Source organism: Primulina huaijiensis, chromosome 9 (genome assembly GCF_012295235.1).
Source record: "Primulina huaijiensis isolate GDHJ02 chromosome 9, ASM1229523v2, whole genome shotgun sequence".
Classification (NCBI taxonomy): Eukaryota; Viridiplantae; Streptophyta; class Magnoliopsida; order Lamiales; family Gesneriaceae; genus Primulina; species Primulina huaijiensis.
In genome coordinates, this window is record NC_133314.1 from 23343115 (window position 1) to 23352021 (window position 8907).

At 33.1% G+C, this 8907-nt stretch overlaps 1 long non-coding RNA gene across 2 annotated transcripts; it reads left to right on the forward strand.

Moving 5' to 3' along the window:
- Positions 1–3079: 3079 nt before the first annotated feature.
- LOC140983809 (uncharacterized) lies at positions 3080–4869 on the forward strand. 2 transcript variants are annotated; one of them, XR_012176520.1, is made up of 4 exons: positions 3080–3776; positions 4062–4532; positions 4627–4708; positions 4843–4869. It is a non-coding gene; the product is annotated as an uncharacterized lncRNA (long non-coding RNA). The 2 variants fall into 2 exon arrangements; XR_012176519.1 differs by having other exon boundaries at positions 3080–4532.
- The last annotated feature ends 4038 nt before the right edge of the window (positions 4870–8907 follow it).

The window sequence follows — 8907 nt, forward strand, 5'->3', positions numbered from 1 at the left end:
AAAACTTGCGGAATAAAATAACCAACAAGAACACAAAGATTTACGTGGTTCACCCAATATAGGCTACGTCCACGGAGCACTGCAACTTTTATAACTGGAAGAAATATTACAACAAGTGTATACACCAATACACTCAATATTTCTCACACTCCCAACCCGAGTATACCGAGAAAATAATTTCTCTAACTCACACAAGAGAATTCCCGCACTCAAGAAAAAAATACACTCTTTTTTTCTATGCACTCTCTTTTTATCAAAGCTAAAAAGCTTTTGATTTTGGGATACAATAACTGAAGGAATTGAGCTCTATTTATAACTAATTCCCTCGTCCAATTTTAATAAAAAAACGATGTGGGAAAAGATTTTATTATTATTTTATTTAATGTGGGTCCCACCACATTAAATAAAATCTTACCTAACAAAGTACGATGTATTTAAGGTTGTTTACGTAAGTGGGGACGATGTGTTAAATATTGAGTTGTATCCTAAGAAAAGGGTGCTGCAGGATGAGGTGGAAAATAATACTATCGTGCAAGATTTTAAGGAGAGGTGAATTGAATGTCTATATATTTTGATTTTGGATTTTGAATTGAAGAGCTATATATACGGTTGGTTATATGATTGCACTTGTTTAATATTATATCAAGAAATTTGAAGCTAATTCTATGAATATGTTGTAGCTACTTCACTTGCAAAGCATAAAATTCAGCCATTGCAAGAGTGACATCGATAGGGCAAGCATGTGAATATCACTTCCGAAAATTTCCTATCTTCATTTTAATTTTTTTGGTAACCTAGGAGTACGAGCCTTATAATAAATTAAAATTTATCACTCTTGGGTTTGATGTCAAAAAGATGGAACGTAAATTTTTGAAGTTACGAGCGTATTTGATTAAAAAAAAAACGATATATCTTCTCTAAATTTTCAATTTTTTTTATATAATTCTTACGCTTTCTTTTACAAATGTGAATCTTAAAACTAATAAATAGTAAAATATGTCTCTTATGAGACAGTCTCACGAATCTTTATCTGTGAAACGGGTCAACTCTACCGATATTCACAATAAAAAGTAATACTCTTATCACAAAAAATAATAATTTTTCATGGATGACCCAAATAAGAGATCTGTCTCACAAAATACGACCCGTGAGACCGTCTCACACAAGTTTTTGACTAAATAGTATATCATCCATCAGACAAGCCTTTTGCTATTGATTTTATAACCTAATTATTTCTCTAATAAAAAGGCTAATTAATTTCAAATTTTGGATGCCTCTATTTTTGAAAGTTCGCTTTTTTTTTTTCCTTCTCTTTTAAAAATCAACTTTTTAGTTTAAAGATATAAAAAAACTTTGAGAAAAATATTTTTAAAAAAATTTATAAATCTGGATTTGTACAGAAAGCAAGAATGGAGTAGGGGGAGGGATTTTGGGGATCTTTTTTATAGTGGAATCAGTATTGACCATTCCTACGACGCTTGTCTTCTAGGGCTTTGTGCAAATAGTTATTCATAAATATTGAGGTCATGTACTCAAACTCATCTTCTCATTATAGAATTCAGTAGCATTAGCATTTACATTTCAACAATAGTATTATTTAAAAATTACTCAATTCGAATTCGAGCCAATCAAAAACTTTCTACCCGAACCCGAACTCGAACCAACCCGATCAATCCAATTAACTCGATTTTAATTTTTTTACTTAAATAAAATTCAATAATTAATAATAATATTTTAATTTAAACACATGATAACAAAATCTTCCTGATATATATGATTTAAATTTGAAAATCTAATTGTAAAAAAATAAAATATTTTCACTAAATCAAATAAACAATTATTTAAAAAATATTCAAAATAAATATTAAATTATGAAAATTTATGATATAAATATACAATAAATATTTTTTAGATATACGATATATAAAAATCTAGGCAATATTTATTAATTATATTAAAAAAAATTAAAATTTTTCGAGTCAACCCGAACCCAACCAACCCGATCTGATCTGAACCCGAAAATCTCAAACTCAAACCTGATTTTTTCGGGTTGAACCGTGTCGAGTTGGTGGGTCGTATCTGATTTTGATACCCCTAAGCCGGTATTCATTATATACATAATTAATTGGTGCGAGTGTATGTTGCCAACTACTTTGTATATACTTTGTATACACATAAATAACATGGTATATACATCATATATGTATTTTTGTGTGTGTGTGTGTGTGTGTGTGTGTGTGTGTATATATACACACTATTTGCTCGAAATCACTATAGATATCTATGTGAATATTGTTGAGGTTACATTCATCTATTATATGTTACGAAAAACATCGATAAGGTGACGTCCACGTATTAATGTGATGAAACATCTATCTGAACATCGCTGGTCATGAAATTACATCCACTTGTTGATATACTTAATATATTTGAGCAGTAGTAAATTTATCACTACTGCATTTATTACAGGCCATAAACCATGTTTGAGTATAGGGAACGCGATGACGTTAGAAATACATATAATCTACCAATTCAGTCTATAGAAGATAGATCAACAAGAATTTTATATTCTCGTATATTACGTGTTATATTAAAAAAAAAAAAACTGATTTGAAATCAAATAATATACGCTTGAAAATAACCAAAACATTTGAAAGATCCAAACGTAAGCACCAAAGGCAATAGAACACTGAACACTTGTAAAGATAAAATAAAATAAAGATTTTTTCATCAATAGTACTATATTTCCTTGACATAATATAAACTAAACACTAAAATAATATAGCACAACAAAACTTTTGTGTATGATCATTCATGGTAAGGGAAATTATCAATTAAATCAGAATAATTCATTAATTGTGTGATGCAAAATATATATCCTGTAAATTATATTTCTGAGACCGAATGATCTAACATCTTCATTTTCAAGAAGAAGATAAATGTAAATTCGAAGTAATATTTTACAAGAAATATAAAAATTCTAAAAAATACGAAAAAAAAGGGGAGAAAATAGAGGATATATAAATGGTCAACACATCGGTTAAAGAAGGATAAACCCCTTGCATCAGATTGTCAGAGACAGATTTGGCTTCTTCTAAACGAGATGAGACTTCTTTCTTTGTGTTCAAGAGAGGGACTAAGTTGAGGGTCTGGGTGAAGAAGATCCCATCATGGAGCACGAAAGGATACACAAAGTTCAGGTCTCCTTTTCATTTTATGCTCCTGAAAAATGACTGCTCGTGGCTTCATATATCATATAAACACATGCATCTGGTTTTGTTTTATTATGAATAATGAATAATACACAACGTCTTTTCAAGTAAATTCTTGCAATCCTTTGCTTTTTCTTTGACTCGGACCTGCTGCTATCTGAGTGTGTCTCCAATCACTGTATCTTTTTTTCGGTGAGCATTTGCTTTTTCGTGATTATTATTTGTTTTCGAGAGATGCTGATCGAAAGATTACAGAACAGAGATGGGTTCCTTTCTTTCTTTTCTTTTATTTTGTTATTGAAAGTTTGGATGATTTTGATATTTCTTTTCTCATTTGGTGGCTGTGCTGGGTTTTGTCGATACCGGAAATATTGTGCTGAAATATCTTGAATGCAGACTGGTATAACATCTCCTAGCAAGTTGAGGATGAAGCTTATTGGTTCACAAAAGAAAAAGGAGGGATCAAACTCTAATTATTCAAGAGCATCTCCTTCTAGACATGAGGATTCAGAATTTGTGAAGAACAGTTGTTAGCTGCGGGTAATGCAGAATTTGGGGGGGAAGGTATTAATTGTTTGCCTCGTTTTGTGCTTTTTCCACAACTTCTATTTTTCTTTGAACTGTCTCTATTGGTTGGCTCAGAAGGAATTGAATATGGATTTGTAATAAATACCAGAAATCATTAATTCTGAACCGTAAATCTTTATAGAAGTCATTGCTGATCTTTCAGTCTGTTCCGAGCACATACATTTACTTTCAAGACTACAGCTTTTCTCAGATAAAAATAAAACCTATGTTGTTAATATCTTTCTTCTCTTTTATCCATGTTTCCCCGTCAATCTTTTACAGCCTCCAGTATAGAAGTTCCGCCGATTAAATATGATAATTCCAACTTAGATGCGAGCCAAGATGGTGTGAATTCTAATCAGTTGAAGGATCCTCTGCCTCGAGAAAATGGGGAAACTGGACATTTAAGAATGCGACTAGTTTCCAAGACTGATAACACCAATTCGAATACTGTATTTCCTGTTAGAACGTGTAAAGAAAAAAAATCCAGAACCGCCATCAACGGGAAATTTGGATGATCATATGAAAGATAAATTGTCAGAGACAGAAATGAAGCTCAAAACAAGAAGGGAGATTGTTGCCCTTGGCGTTCAGTTTGGTAAGATGAATATTGCTGCCTGGGCAATAGATGATGATAAAGAAAAAGGCGTACCTGGAAATAAAACCATTGAGTCAAATGAGTTTGAACGAATTAAAAAATGCAAAAATCTCGGCTGCATGGGAAGAAGCTGAGAAATCTAACCGCGCTGCAAGGTTTCTCTAATTGGAAAGACTGCTGATATTTCGTTGAACGATCATTTAGCTATCTTATCAAGTGTCAAATTTGATCGAACTATTCGTTGTACAGGTTTAAACGAGAAGAAATAAAAATTCAAGCATGGGAGAGTCGACAGAAAGCAAAGCTTGATGCAGAAATGAGGAGAATCGAGGTAGAGATCTGCTCTCCTTTTATTCGTCCAGTATATATATGTTCGGTGGAGTATTGCATCATGAATAAAAGTTTCGACTTTCCTAAAAGCATTTTGTTAAATTTACGAGTTATTGATCTTTTTCCTAAATTCAGTCCCAAATTGAGCAAATGAAAGCAGAAGCTCAAGCAAAGANTTTCACTAAATCAAATAAACAATTATTTAAAAAATATTCAAAATAAATATTAAATTATGAAAATTTATGATATAAATATACAATAAATATTTTTTAGATATACGATATATAAAAATCTAGGCAATATTTATTAATTATATTAAAAAAAATTAAAATTTTTCGAGTCAACCCGAACCCAACCAACCCGATCTGATCTGAACCCGAAAATCTCAAACTCAAACCTGATTTTTTCGGGTTGAACCGTGTCGAGTTGGTGGGTCGTATCTGATTTTGATACCCCTAAGCCGGTATTCATTATATACATAATTAATTGGTGCGAGTGTATGTTGCCAACTACTTTGTATATACTTTGTATACACATAAATAACATGGTATATACATCATATATGTATTTTTGTGTGTGTGTGTGTGTGTGTGTGTGTGTGTGTATATATACACACTATTTGCTCGAAATCACTATAGATATCTATGTGAATATTGTTGAGGTTACATTCATCTATTATATGTTACGAAAAACATCGATAAGGTGACGTCCACGTATTAATGTGATGAAACATCTATCTGAACATCGCTGGTCATGAAATTACATCCACTTGTTGATATACTTAATATATTTGAGCAGTAGTAAATTTATCACTACTGCATTTATTACAGGCCATAAACCATGTTTGAGTATAGGGAACGCGATGACGTTAGAAATACATATAATCTACCAATTCAGTCTATAGAAGATAGATCAACAAGAATTTTATATTCTCGTATATTACGTGTTATATTAAAAAAAAAAAAACTGATTTGAAATCAAATAATATACGCTTGAAAATAACCAAAACATTTGAAAGATCCAAACGTAAGCACCAAAGGCAATAGAACACTGAACACTTGTAAAGATAAAATAAAATAAAGATTTTTTCATCAATAGTACTATATTTCCTTGACATAATATAAACTAAACACTAAAATAATATAGCACAACAAAACTTTTGTGTATGATCATTCATGGTAAGGGAAATTATCAATTAAATCAGAATAATTCATTAATTGTGTGATGCAAAATATATATCCTGTAAATTATATTTCTGAGACCGAATGATCTAACATCTTCATTTTCAAGAAGAAGATAAATGTAAATTCGAAGTAATATTTTACAAGAAATATAAAAATTCTAAAAAATACGAAAAAAAAGGGGAGAAAATAGAGGATATATAAATGGTCAACACATCGGTTAAAGAAGGATAAACCCCTTGCATCAGATTGTCAGAGACAGATTTGGCTTCTTCTAAACGAGATGAGACTTCTTTCTTTGTGTTCAAGAGAGGGACTAAGTTGAGGGTCTGGGTGAAGAAGATCCCATCATGGAGCACGAAAGGATACACAAAGTTCAGGTCTCCTTTTCATTTTATGCTCCTGAAAAATGACTGCTCGTGGCTTCATATATCATATAAACACATGCATCTGGTTTTGTTTTATTATGAATAATGAATAATACACAACGTCTTTTCAAGTAAATTCTTGCAATCCTTTGCTTTTTCTTTGACTCGGACCTGCTGCTATCTGAGTGTGTCTCCAATCACTGTATCTTTTTTTCGGTGAGCATTTGCTTTTTCGTGATTATTATTTGTTTTCGAGAGATGCTGATCGAAAGATTACAGAACAGAGATGGGTTCCTTTCTTTCTTTTCTTTTATTTTGTTATTGAAAGTTTGGATGATTTTGATATTTCTTTTCTCATTTGGTGGCTGTGCTGGGTTTTGTCGATACCGGAAATATTGTGCTGAAATATCTTGAATGCAGACTGGTATAACATCTCCTAGCAAGTTGAGGATGAAGCTTATTGGTTCACAAAAGAAAAAGGAGGGATCAAACTCTAATTATTCAAGAGCATCTCCTTCTAGACATGAGGATTCAGAATTTGTGAAGAACAGTTGTTAGCTGCGGGTAATGCAGAATTTGGGGGGGAAGGTATTAATTGTTTGCCTCGTTTTGTGCTTTTTCCACAACTTCTATTTTTCTTTGAACTGTCTCTATTGGTTGGCTCAGAAGGAATTGAATATGGATTTGTAATAAATACCAGAAATCATTAATTCTGAACCGTAAATCTTTATAGAAGTCATTGCTGATCTTTCAGTCTGTTCCGAGCACATACATTTACTTTCAAGACTACAGCTTTTCTCAGATAAAAATAAAACCTATGTTGTTAATATCTTTCTTCTCTTTTATCCATGTTTCCCCGTCAATCTTTTACAGCCTCCAGTATAGAAGTTCCGCCGATTAAATATGATAATTCCAACTTAGATGCGAGCCAAGATGGTGTGAATTCTAATCAGTTGAAGGATCCTCTGCCTCGAGAAAATGGGGAAACTGGACATTTAAGAATGCGACTAGTTTCCAAGACTGATAACACCAATTCGAATACTGTATTTCCTGTTAGAACGTGTAAAGAAAAAAAATCCAGAACCGCCATCAACGGGAAATTTGGATGATCATATGAAAGATAAATTGTCAGAGACAGAAATGAAGCTCAAAACAAGAAGGGAGATTGTTGCCCTTGGCGTTCAGTTTGGTAAGATGAATATTGCTGCCTGGGCAATAGATGATGATAAAGAAAAAGGCGTACCTGGAAATAAAACCATTGAGTCAAATGAGTTTGAACGAATTAAAAAATGCAAAAATCTCGGCTGCATGGGAAGAAGCTGAGAAATCTAACCGCGCTGCAAGGTTTCTCTAATTGGAAAGACTGCTGATATTTCGTTGAACGATCATTTAGCTATCTTATCAAGTGTCAAATTTGATCGAACTATTCGTTGTACAGGTTTAAACGAGAAGAAATAAAAATTCAAGCATGGGAGAGTCGACAGAAAGCAAAGCTTGATGCAGAAATGAGGAGAATCGAGGTAGAGATCTGCTCTCCTTTTATTCGTCCAGTATATATATGTTCGGTGGAGTATTGCATCATGAATAAAAGTTTCGACTTTCCTAAAAGCATTTTGTTAAATTTACGAGTTATTGATCTTTTTCCTAAATTCAGTCCCAAATTGAGCAAATGAAAGCAGAAGCTCAAGCAAAGATGCTGAAGAAGGTAGCATTGCCGAGACAAAAATCAGAGGAAATGCGAAATTGTGTTGAAACCAGAAGAAATAGCCAGGCCGAAAAAACCACAGCACAAGCAGAGTACGTTCGCCAAAATCCCATCATCTCCTTTTGTCTGCTATGGTTGGTTGTTGTCCAACCAGGAGAGATACAGATAGGATACGTAACGAAATAGCCAACGAGGAAAACTAAAATATTGAGCAGATGCAGAGTTTCAAGTTCCATTGGCGCAGTTCTCTGATGAGCCCTGGCAATATAATCTGAAAGTTTGAATCTTTGAGTTAAGTAAACTAAAGAATTGGAAGCCCATGATTGAAGACCAGTCCATACATTGGCCCATCAAGCTAAACCCAACATCTATTGATAAGATTTGAAGTTGTTTAAATGGTTGTAACCGTAAAACAAATTTGTTTTGATACGTGTCAAGATTTGTTTTACTTCATTTGTGTATTTATGTTCAGCGTCATCTGGTAAATCAATACAAGTGAAATTATGAAGTTCATCTGTCAATTTGTTCATTCTTTTTTTGTTTTCTAACTTGGTATCAGAGCTATCAATGGCTACCACCTCTATTTCAGTTAACAATCCCGTCCAAACCCCCAATTCCAATGTCGTTCTCATCAATCCAGCCAACAAAATCAATTCTGTAAAACTCAGTGATGATAATTACCTTCTATGGAATATTCAAGTCCTTGCGGGCATTCGGGGTCTTGGTCTCGAAGTTTTTATCATGGAAAATCCTCATGTACCATCACCAGCAACTTCAACAGAAGGCACTTCTGAGTCCATAAATCCTCAGTTTGTTACTTGGTGTTGACAAGAACAACTTCTATTCTCTTTTCTTCTTGCCTCTATGACTGAAAGCGTGCAAAGCCAGATGATAGGCTACGACACTTCGACACAACTTTGGATGAGATTGTCACGGCTTTTTGCTT